Genomic DNA, 12640 nt, shown 5'->3' with positions numbered 1-12640 from the left:
GCTTAGGTTGAAGAGTTTTCAAATCTTCTTAGATTAGAAAAGAACTTTTAATAGATCTTATCCAAATGTTCTGAGACTGTGGGATCCTACACACACGGTGGGAAAAGATGATAAGTGTTATATCTGGACCCAGCAGAGAAGCAGATAGACACAGAGAGAAGCTGAGAGAAATGCAGCTGTCTGCTGTGGTAGCTTTATCGTTCTGGCAGCAAAACTGAAACCAAACACACAAGTAAGGCTTTTCTCTGGGGATAGAGGAGTGCAGAGTGCCCACACATTTAAAAGGACAGCACATTACATTCCTCCACCCTGCTTAAAAATACTTTCCAATATATTTACATGTTTGTCATAACCTAGTCCCAGATTTGGACCTTAGCGTCCAAAATATGAGGGTTAGCATGAAAACCTCCAAGCTTAGTTACCAGCTTGGACCTGGTAAAGCTGCCACCACCCAAAAATTAGAGTGCTTTGGGGCACTCTGGTCCCCCAAAAAACCTTCCCTGGGGACCCCAAGACCCAAATCCCTTGAGTCTCACAACAAAGGGAAATAAACCTTTTCCCTTCCCCCCTCCAGGTGTTCCTGGAGAGATACACAGAAGCAAACTCCGTGAATCTAAACAGAGGGAGTCCACCCTCTCTATTTCCAGTCCTGGAAACACAAGCACTTCCCTCTTTACCCAGAGGGAATGCAAAGTCAGGCTAGTAAATCTAACACACACACAGATTTCCCCCTGACTTCTTCCTCCCACCAATTCCCTGGTGAGCACAGACTCAATTCCCTGGAGTCCCCCACTAAAGAAAAAACTCCAACAGGTCTTAAAAAGAAAGCTTTATATAAAAAGAAAGAAAAAGTACATAAAAATGGTCTCTCTGTATTAAGGTGACAAATACAGGGTCATTTGCTTAAAAGAATATTGAATAAACAGCCTTATTCAAAAAGAATACAATTCAAAGCACTCCAGCAACTATAGACATGTAAATACAAAAAAACATATAAATCACTATCTGATCTTTTGTACTTACAACTGGGAAACAGAAGATTAGAAAGCAGGAAATAGAAATCACTTCTCATAGCTGAGAGAGAGACAGACAGAAGACCCAGAACAAAGGACTCACACACAAAAAACCCTCCACCCAGAGTTGAAAAAATCCTGTTTCCTGATTGGTTCTCTGGTCAGGTGTTTCAGATACTTCTTTCCAGGTGAAAGAGACGTTAACCCTTAGCTATCTGTTTATGACAATGTTATCATTTACATGGCTAACATAAAATACTATATAACCCCACTTAAATTGCAAGGGATTATTCTGTCCTGGAATGGCAACTCACTATCTAAACAATTTATAAGTTCATAGGCATCACTGGTTTTTGCACTCTCTTGGGATAATGTGGTGATAGTGGTGCAGCAGTGTCCTGAACAATAGGAACCACTGGTGGGAAGGAGTCAACTGGATTGGATAAGGAATCAACTGGATTTGGTACCAAAGTTTCTTCAGCCAAATCATCAAAATTAGGAGCTGTAAAAGAAGGAGGTTGGATTGGAGAAACAGAAAGTCCTACTGGAACATCCACTGACTCTGGTACCTGTCGAGGCGGCAACTGGTCCATATGTCTCTCGAGGTCCTTTCCTGCCCTAGAGTCTATGAGTCTATGAGTCATTTCCATAAAGTGCCATTGAATTGTCTGACCATGAACAAAAGAGGTCCCATGCATTTTACAAGTTTTCCAGGTACCCATTTCACTCCACAACCATAGTTGCGAGTCCACACTAAGTCTCCTACTTGAAAAGAATAATGACGAGTCTCACACTGTCGATCAATTTGCATAGCTTATGATTTAGCTACATGTGAGGCAACTTCGGAACATAGCAGGTTCCAACAGGTACACAAAGAGTGCTTCAAGAAAAGAGTCACAGGTGACTCCTGGGGAGGAGTACCTGGTGTGTTCCTGTAGAAAAGCAAGACATTGCCCAATGTCTGCAGATGACTCAAAATAGACTCGTTAGCTCTTAAGGCATGCTTAACTGTCTGTACAAAGTGTTCTGCTAGTTCATTTGCAGCAGGATGATATCGAGCAGAGCACATTTCCTGAATTTCCTTTGAAGTTAGTAACTTCTGAAATTATTCAGAACTGAACTGAGATCCATTGTCATTCACCAACTATAATGGTAAACCAGATTGGCTAAGCAAGGTATGAAGATGTCCAATGGTCTTGGTAGCTATAGTAGAATCATTCTGAAAACTTGTGGCCATTTTGAATGAATGTTGACTAAAGTCCAGTCAATGTGAATATGTGTCCAAGGATTCTGAGGCCATGACCAACCGTGTATATAAGACAAGCTGGACTAGGATCATGCTTTATTTGCTGACATTTAGCACAGCACTTTACCTTCCTTTCAATGTCTTCATCAATCCCTGGCCATCAGACCTGACTCCAAGCTATGGCCTTCATCTGTATGATGCTAAAATTACCTTTATGAAAAGCTTCCAAAATCTGAGACTGACATAATTTTGGAGTGATCACTAGCATTACCCATAAAATGCAACCATGGTTCACAGATAATTCACGCTGATATGACACAAACTGTGTAAACTGGGAATTCTTACAATCCTACACACTATCTTGCAGTACCCTTCACCAGAGAAAGCACACCATCTTTAGTGGTTCCTTTGTTGATGTCTCTGCTAGTGATGAGTAACCTATCCATTAACTGAGATAGAACACTTTGTCCAAAGTTTCTTTGGATTGACAGGAGCTTGGACCTGGCATACATAATAGCCCACCATCATTGCCATGCTGAGTTCCTTTACAGAATTGAATAGCATATAAATGAGCGGAAAGGACCAATGACCATCACTGCATATGCAACAGCTAATGATGGTGTGATGGGGTGCACTCACCTCTTGTGAGTGCCTCTTGTTGGCTGAGTGGGAACCTACCATCTCTCTCTCTTTGTGCTCGCGGAGCCCTCTGTTGCCTGTTGCCCTCAGTGGGTGGGTTTTCAGTGGCTCAACCCTCTGGCTAAGTCACACAGTCTAAAACAGATGAAAAAGGTCCAACAAGTGCTATAACTGGTCCCTTGCTGGTATCTGCGGCTCTGCCTCTGGGCTCAGTTCTTGGTCCCTTCTGGGCCCCATTACAGAGCAGTGCCCTCTGTTTTTTTCCCTGGAGACTCTGCCTTTTGCAGTTCTATGGTTTCCCAGCTCTCTTTCAATATGAGGTAGTGGATACCAGCCTGCACGCAATCTGGATTTGGAAACTCCACAAATTCAGACAGAACTATCGTTATTGATCACTGGTGTAATGGGTGTAGTTCACTCACTGTGTGAAACAGATGACAAGACTTCAAAGTTCATTAATGGTCCAAATCAGCTTCTACCAGAGGCTTTACACCATAAGGCACAACTCTGAGCTTGCAATATTTTGGTTGGCTGTTAGACTTAACAGAGAGCTTAACTAACACATTGTTCATCTGTCCAAGTTCTTTTTCAAAAACTTTGTAGTGTCTGTCCAGCATATCTTGAAATTTCAAGGTGTTTTCCTGATCGCCTGGATCTCAGTCCAATTCACCTTGAGCTTAAGCCAAGCTCTGCCAAATAATGGTGGATAGTTTCCTTCAATCACATACAAGGGTAACACAACTGATTGTCCATCTAGTTGAACTTTCACCTGGAGTATCCCATTTGGAACTAACTTTTTCCAGCATACATCTTCAACACTGTGGAAGTTTCTTCCAGAGGAATTTGTGACAAAGTCTGATGATAGGCAGATGCAGAAACCAGTGAGATGACAGCTCCAGGATCAAACTCTTAGATATAATCTCTTACTCCAACTTCTGATAACATGTGCAGTGCTAGATATTTTGACTTTTTCCACATTATGAATTCCTGACTTCTGTCCTTTCTTAGGTTCAACCTTCATAGGTGTCTTATTGGATAGATGGTTACTCTGTGTTGCTGGTCGTTGAACTGTGTGACTGGTCATGGTGATGTGTCTTTTCTTTAGTCACTTTCTGCAGATGACCTGGTGTGCCCAGCAGTCTTTCTTAGCATGCATAGTTTGTGCACAACAGCCATATGGAAATTCCTTATGTTTCTGTGGTCTTCTGTCACACTGATTCAGCAGATGTATTTCTTGGCTCACATTAAATTTCAGAGAATGGTTTCCAGGGCAATATCTATTTCAACAGCCTTCTTGAATGTTGGCTCTGTGTCGGAGGTAGGTTGAGTCTTCTTTATTATGGCTGGTGTAGAGCTGCAACTACAATTTCACCTGAAGTTGATCAAGCCAAATTGCTACATCAGTAGTAGCAGAATTTATTGCAATGATGCCTCCTTCATATTTAAAAATTGGGCAGTAGGTAGTGATATGTTCCATGGTCTGTCCTGGGGAACCACACTTATACACCAAGGAGTCCTTCATTTTCCATTTATGCATTAGATAGCCACATCTACCATGGCTGGTTTAAGTTCAGTTCAGAACTGATCAAGATGACCATGGAAGGTCAAACCCAGGAACCTTCTGCATGGGATCTGGCACAGGGTTCTTATTTTTAAAGTCTTGTTTAGCCCAATCTGCTTTCCAGGCTTCCTTGGTTGAGTGCTCCAGGCTGACAGTGCCATCTAATGGTAATGCTCAGGGATATAACAATTCAAGGTAAGAGTCCAAGGGCTGCTTTGCCTGGTGGTAGAGCTTTTCCAAAAGTAGAGAAGCCAGGAGTCAGGGGCCTCCACCCCCTCCATGGACCCACCCCCTGACATAACCTTAGTCCCAGATTTAGACCTTAGCGTCCAAAATATGGGGGTTAGCATGAAAACCTCCAAGCTTAGTTACCAGCTTGGACCTGCTACCTGCTGCCACCACCCAAAAAATTAGAGTGTTTTGGGGCACTCTGGTCCCTCTGAAAAACCTTCCCTGGGGACCCCAAGACCCAAATCCCTTGAGTCTCACAACAAAGGGAAATAATCCTTTTTCCCTTCCCCCCTCCAGATGCTCCTGGAGAGATACACAGACACAAGCTCTGTGAAACTACACAGAGTGACTCCCCCTCTCTGTTTCCAGTCCTGGAAGCAAAAAGTACTTTCCTATTCCCCCAGAGGGAATGCAAAGTCAGGCTAGCAATCCAACACACAGATCTCCCCTTGACTTCTTCCTCCCACCAATTCCCTGGTGAGTACAGACTCAATTTCCCTGAAGTAAAGAAAAACTCCAACAGGTCTTAAAAGAAAGCTTTATATAAAAAGAAAGAAAAATAAATACAAATGTTCTCTCTGTATTAGATGATACAACACAGGTCAATTGCTTAAAAGAATATTGAATAAACAGCCTTATTCAAAAAGAATACAAATCAAAGCACTCCAGCACTTATATTCATGCAAATACCAAAGAAAAGAAACCATAGAACTTACTATCTGATCTCTTTGTCCTTACACTTAGAAACAGAAGATTAGAAAGTAGAACTACTTCTCCAAAGCTCAGAGAAAGCAGGCAGCCAGGAAAACAAAGACTCAGACACACAATTCCCTCCACCCAAAGTTGAAAAAATCCGGTTTCCTGATTGGTCCTCTGGTCAGGTGCTTCAGGTGAAAGAGACATTAACCCTTAGCTATCTGTTTATGACACCCCCGCCCCTCCTTTTCTGTCCGAAGCCTCACTCCTGGCCAAGTCAGAAGCCGGAGCGGGCTGGGAACTCTGGACCCTCCACATGCCCAGCATGGGATGTGTGAGAGCATCCCCTGGCCCCTGTTCCCACTCCACAGGCCCCTCACTCAGAGCAGGAAGGTCTGCGGCTCTTCACAGTTGCCTGAGTGGCTCTTACCCCATCCTGGCTTGGGCTGGCTACAGGCCTTTAATGCAGGCTGAAGCTGTTTCTCAGCTTTCCTACATGTGGTCAACCAAGATTGCTGCTCTCTCTTTACTGTTCTGTCTGTTCAGCAGTGAGGTAGCAATAGCAGAAAACTCCTGTGTTCTGCTCTTAAATGCCAACTTCCCCATCTCTAGCTGGCTAGTTCCACCTATACCTGAAGCACAATGCAGCAGCAGTCTGACACCTTCTTTTTCTAGGAGAACTTATTTTCCTTCACCAAACCCCAGTATTACTTGCTTAACTTTTCTTCTTCTTGGTCAGGCAGTGGGAGCACTGGTGGGGTAGAAGACCTTTGTCACCAATATGTTATATCTGGACCCAACAGAGAAGGAGCTGATAGAAACACAGCTAGCTCCTCAGCTTTGCCCTTCTGGCAGCAAAACTGAAACAAACACCAAAGTGCAGGGGCGGTTCTAGACATTTTGCTGCCCCAAGCACGGCGGCATGCGGTGGGGGGTGCTCTTCCACTCGCCGGTCCGGCAGCTCCGGTGGACCTCCCGCAGGTGTGCCTGCGGAGGGTCCGCTGGTCCCGCGGCTTTGATGGAGCCGCGGGACCAGCGGACCCTCCGCAGGCATGCCTGCAGGAGGTCAACTGGAGCCACGGGACCAGAGGACCCTCCGCAGGCAAGCTGCCGAAGGCAGCCTGCCTGCCGCCCTCCCGGGGACCGGCAGAGCGACCCCCGTGGCTTGCCGCCCCAAGCACGCGCTTGGCGTGCTGGGGCCTGGAGCAGCCCCTGCCAAAGTGAGGCTTTTTGCTGGGGAAAGAAGGAGCACAGAGAACTTACACATTTAAAGGGACAAGACATCACAATCAGGACTATAATCACCTTGCTGGATATGAATTTTGCATTTAATTCAATGGATATATAGCAAATTGTACTTCTGAGCTGAAGAACATTATATTAGAAAAAGATCAGTTTAATGGTGATGAAGAGAATGATTTTAAGGCACTAGAAAAGCAATGCTTTCCAAGCAGAGGTGGAATAGATGGCTACTTTTACACAGACTGAATCTCTTGAGTGAGTAGTTTTCAGAATTCTCAGGGCCAGATTGACCAATAGGCTCAACATGCCTATGCCTAGTGCCCCAGCTTCAGGAACACATGATGACAGCTCTGATGACATCACATGATCCTGGAATCCACAAGGAGCGGGTTCTTTGCACAAAGGATATTTCATTCATAGGCCAGACACCTTTTCCAGCCTGGGCTCAGCTCTTCTCTCCCGCTCAGTCTTTGTTTCTTAGATGTTTCCAGCAGTCATATTGGGTAGGAATTCAGTGAAGAACGAACACTGATTATATCCCTCCCCTTCCTTAAATAAGTTTTACATATGGCAGGAACCCTTTGTTTACCAGAGTGGTTCTCCCCTCCCCAGTGGAAAAATACTGGTATGTTATCATGGAGTCCAGTACCAGGTGATATGATCACATGACCCTGCAGTGTCAAAGCAGCCATGAGTCAAAGGCCATTTGTAGCATCCCAGGAAGGTGGGAGATTAGCCTCTTCAAAGACCTATTGTTCTCCCTAATGGTCCACTTATTTGTCCCCCGCTAGCCAGTCAGACTGATTGCATACTGTCTGGTGGGCATTCCCCAGGTGCAAACACTTTTGTAGTACAGAGGTATAGTCAAATATTCCTAACTTTAGATACAAAAATGATATATTCATACATACAGGATAATCATATTCAGCAAATCATAACATTTCCAATGATATCTCACATGCCTTATCTTTCACAAAACATATCATAGTTATGTTATAATCATATTATAACAATATTTCAGTGAAGAATATGGGAGTGTCACACCCGGCCCCACCCCAGAGCTCGCACACCCAGCCAGAGCCCTCACCCTCTGCACCCCAACCCTCTGCCCCATCCCAGTGAAAATGAGTGAGGGTAGGGGACAGCGAGTGATGGAGGGAGAAGGGATGGAGTGAGTGGGGGCTGGGCATCAGGGTAGGGCTGGGGTCTCAGGGAACGGGGTAGGGGAAGGGGCATGGCAGAGGTGTTCGGTTTTGTGTGATTAGAAGTGCATAATTGGAGCAGAAGGGTAGGGGGATGGAAACCAGGATGGGGAAGGAGGTGGATGAGAACAGAGGGGACAGAACAGTCTATAACGAATAGAGGACACTCCCTTCCAAAACCTGGATTTGAATCCAGGAGTTGTGAGTCTCTGCATATCTCTGTATCAGCAAATAGCTGTGAAACCCACTGGCAAAGTGTGTGTCTTAGCCTTCTTTGTTTGGGCCACATAGAGGATAACAGCCTACTATTGCCATCATTTACTCCATTAGCTTAGTAGGGGTCTGTGTGGTGGATTTAAAGGTCCAAATCCTGCTGATGACCCAAGTTTGGAGTTTGTAGGTTCTATATGATGTAATTTAAATCAAGCACTTAGAAGTTAGGAAATGCCAGAACTAAAGTTGCCTGTGTAACATTAATTTGGCCCCCTTGTGCATATGCATTTCCTAACTTTTGAGTGGTTGACTTTGGAATCTTAATGTTCTTTTATTATTGATTTTTGGAAGTAAAATAAATATAGTGAAGGTCCTGCCTTTGAATGTGCATTCCTCCTTCAAGTCAATAATTTTGTTAGATTTCTTGTTGTGGCGTTATTGCTTTGTGTAGTTTGGTTTTGTTCTTTGGGTGGGAAATCCACTGCTGAAATTGGAAAAACAACCTCGTCTAAGAGGGCTTAGTTAATAATAGGGTTATGAAATTTCTTTGTGGGAGAGATATAATTACATGTGGATAATTCATAGTTGTATGCCCTGTCGGTTGTTCAGAGTCCTTTATAAGGCTGGACTGGCATTTCCATTGCTTTATCATTTACTTCAACTTTTAACTTGGAAGAACACTTTCAGAGGTGAGCGGGCATATAACTCAGTCTCTGCCCATTCAGATATCTGGCCTCCTTACTGAGACTACCAACAAGGTGACAATTCCACATTTTTTCTGCAGTGGCCCTCTTCCCAATATAAACCACCAAAACATTTCAAAAAGGTCAACAAACAGCCATCTTGTAGCAATAATTCCCATTGATTAGTACTGACTAATTCAAACTGAAGAAGTAGAGGTGAATCATCCATGTTCCATTACAAAGCCACTTACAAACAATAATAAGATGTATTTTTAATGACTCTCTGTTTGTTGAATTGAAGATCATATTTACCTAAGCTACTTTCCAGAATAATTTAAAACAGGACTGATCAAAACACTGTTCAACATAGTCAGACGAGAACCCTACTTTGGCTGGGGGAGAGAGTAAATAAAATATTAGTTCTCTTTCATCTCTAACTTCATCTACTGTAACCTTCAGAGGCCACTTATTAAGAATGATTGTAAGTTGGGTAGATCTGATGTTTTGAACATTATGATTCCATGTGAATGCACAGACAACTCAGTTGTATGGCAGATTATCTTCATTTATTTTCATGAACAGCTTTTTTTAACAAATACAAAATATTGTTCAGAAGCAAAAGACAGATCTTAGCTAATAGTCCTTTTTTTATTTGTGCACATATATTATTGTTAAATAATGTATGCTATTTGAAAATGGAAAGTTATTCTTACGAGTGTTGATACTAGTATTGATGTTTCTACTAACATGTAAGTTTCCAAAATATGTGTATTATCTTTCTCTTCTGTGCTTTGCCTGTACTGCAAGATTAGTTATAATAATGCAGTATTTCACTGTATAAAATAACAGTAAAAGATCTTACTGCACCCACTATTTTTTGAAGCCTCTACCTCTGTCCTTTTTGTGGCACATTTTAAAACACTAATTCCCAGAGCAACGTTCAGCAGCACAGACTTCACTTAACAAAAGAGCTCTACAAATACAGGTTCAATTACAAAGTCTGTGGTTCAGTGATATAGGTCACTTTGAGCCCAACAATACATGTTATTTCCTTCCCCTGGGGGGCAGCAGAATATTGCTGTTTATGGGAGTTCATTACAGCTGTATTTGCTATTCACTAGGAGACTTATTAGAAATTGCCCAGCATCCTGTAAGATAAATAAGCTGTGGTGACACTGGGTGCCAGTAGCACTACTATTTAAAGAGTATGATGGGTATCCATGGGATGGGCTGAAATGTGATGTTTCTCTCTTGATGACTTCTGTGAATATTGAAGCATTAAATGAGGGCAATCTCTACATAGTAGTTACTTTGCTCTTTTGCGTAAAAGAAGAAATTTGCCCCTGTGAAGAGTGCCAGCCCAAGGCATATGTACCTCTTAAGTTCCACTCCTGCTCTGTTGGGACTGCACATTGTGGTGAATGCAGTGCTTTGTTGGCAGTCCTGCCTTGTATCACACTGAAATTCCTTCTGGAACACTTAAAATGCTGTGCAAAGGGGGCCATGAGCAAACTGACTGTTTAGAGAGGTCTCTGCATCCCTCTTTGTGCCACACACTTTGTCTCTGTACTGGCTCTGAATAGACTTGGGCCTCTGTGGGCAGGCCAAATGCAGGTGCCCACAACCCTGCCAGATGATGGGGCACAGAGGGACAATGGTTTCTATTTCAGTTGATTAGTTTTTCTGATGGAAACAGTGGATTTCATTCTCACAGAACAGGAACAACATAGCCAGTGGCAGTACAACTTTTCCACATTGCCTTGCCAATATACTTCAACCCTGAGCTGACCTGGAGAAATCATCTTTAAAGTAAGAGGTTTTTACAATGAAGTTCTTATTCCAGTCTTACCAACGCCAAGTGTTCAAAATCAGGAGACAGTCCAAAAATATGATGAGATTGTCTTAAAAATCATGAGTTTTTTTTAAACTAATAAATTTGAGCATTTTTTTCATTGCCTTCTGGTTTCTAAGCCTTTGGGTGCTCATTTTCAGTTCATTTTTTCACCTTTTTCTCTGCAATCATGAAAAATAATTAAAAAACAAAAGTTAGACTTTAGATAACATGACTCCAAAAGGAAGTAATGCCCCAAATACTGCAAGATATACAATGAAATTGTAAGAAAATATCTTGGCCTCTTCCTCACTCGTCCTGCTGCTTTTTGCTAAGATTGCAGAATAAAGCCAGCTGCAATGACAGATATTTTTCATGTAGATAACTGACCACTAGGAAATTGACTGTAGCTACTAGCATATTTCGTATGGTCTTCCAAATATGGTAACAATCACTAGTTTGTACCAATCTAAGCTAGCTTCAGAATGGCAATTTAGAAGTGAAAGGCTTCAGATCCCATTACCAGGTGCCTGATTTACCCCACCTGCTATTTCATATGTCTTTTGAAAAGACCCAAGACAATGTAAGACATGCTGAAAGGTAGCTTGCTAAATTGGACCTTTCAAAAACCATTTTAGATTAGTTAAATATGGGTGGGATGAGGTTTAACAAAGTGATACAATGTACTTAATTGAAAAGCATTGGAAGGTAAGTGCGAATGTCCAGCAAGGGCAGTAGGTATATATGGATATACATTAAATAGGGTACCCAGTCATGGAGAAGGACAGTCTACAGCTGTAGAATATATGATGGAAAAGAGGGCTGGGAGAAGGTTAAAAGGCTCTGTGTTCTAAATTACTTTGTAACAGAAATGTCTTGGTGATTTATGAGAGATTTAGAACTTATATGACTTCTGGGAAATGTTTTTTTTTTAAATGGGAAACTACTTAGAATGCAGTGAAAAACATGTTTCTCTAACTAAATATATTATGCGCCTCAAGGTGCTGTACAGCAAAATAAACAATAATAAAGATATGTCAGACTAAGAGTCTCATTTCAGCTGGACACATCCCCAGGCGAAAGCTTCCTTTGTATTGCAATTTGGAAGTGAAAGGCAGCTTTATTGTTCTCTTTTTCTTGGAGTAAGGCCCTCAAACCTGCAAGGGACAGATGGACTACTTGGCTAAGCTACTCTCTGCTGAAAGCAATAGGTATCACATAGGTACAACAACCTGCCCACATGCAATTAACTGCAGGATTGGGGTCTTAATTTGTAACAGGGCAGGGACCGGAATGGAGGAGAAATGTGCAAGTTACACTTCACAGTCACCACCTCTGTTCCTTGCAATAATCCCACTCTGCTCATTAAAGTGCATTTCTGCTCTGAAGAGCAATTATGTACTATATTGCACCTTCACACTCAACAGAACTTGTCACTGTGTGTATTCAGAGTCATAGTTGCTGCTTCAGTGACAAAAATAAGTTTTTGCTGATTTTCAGTTCTGCTAGCCCTGAAGAGCCAATCCAACTCAAGGAGAATTAGCTGGATTCTATACTTTTTGAGTATCATCAACCGAATTATTTACTAAATTATAGCAACTTACAGATGTGCAAACCCCTTGACAATAGAGGGTTACACAGTTGACTCTGAGAGACTCATCTGGGGTTGCAGAAAAGACGGTTACTCACCTTTGTAACTGTTGTTCTTCGAGATGTGTTGCTCATATCCATTCCAGTTAGGTGTGTGCGCGCCGCGTGAACATTCATCGGAGAAACTTTTACCCTAGCAACACTCGGCGGGTCGGCTGGGCGCCCCCTGGAGTGGCACCGCTATGGCGCCGAATATATACCCCAGCCAACCCGGCCACTCTTCAGTTCCTTCTTGCCGGCTACTCCGAGAGTGGGGAAGGAGGGTGGGTTTGGAATGGATATGAGCAACACATCTTGAAGAACAACAGTTACAAAGGTGAGTAACCGTCTTTTCTTCTTCGAGTGATTGCTCATATGCATTCCAGTTAGGTGATTCCCAAGCCTTACCTAAGCGGAGGGGTCGGAGTGAGATGTGGCAGTATGCAGAACCACT

This window comes from Gopherus flavomarginatus, chromosome 4 (genome assembly GCF_025201925.1).
Source record: "Gopherus flavomarginatus isolate rGopFla2 chromosome 4, rGopFla2.mat.asm, whole genome shotgun sequence".
Taxonomy (NCBI): Eukaryota; Metazoa; Chordata; order Testudines; family Testudinidae; genus Gopherus; species Gopherus flavomarginatus.
Note: the sequence above shows the minus strand (reverse complement) of the source record.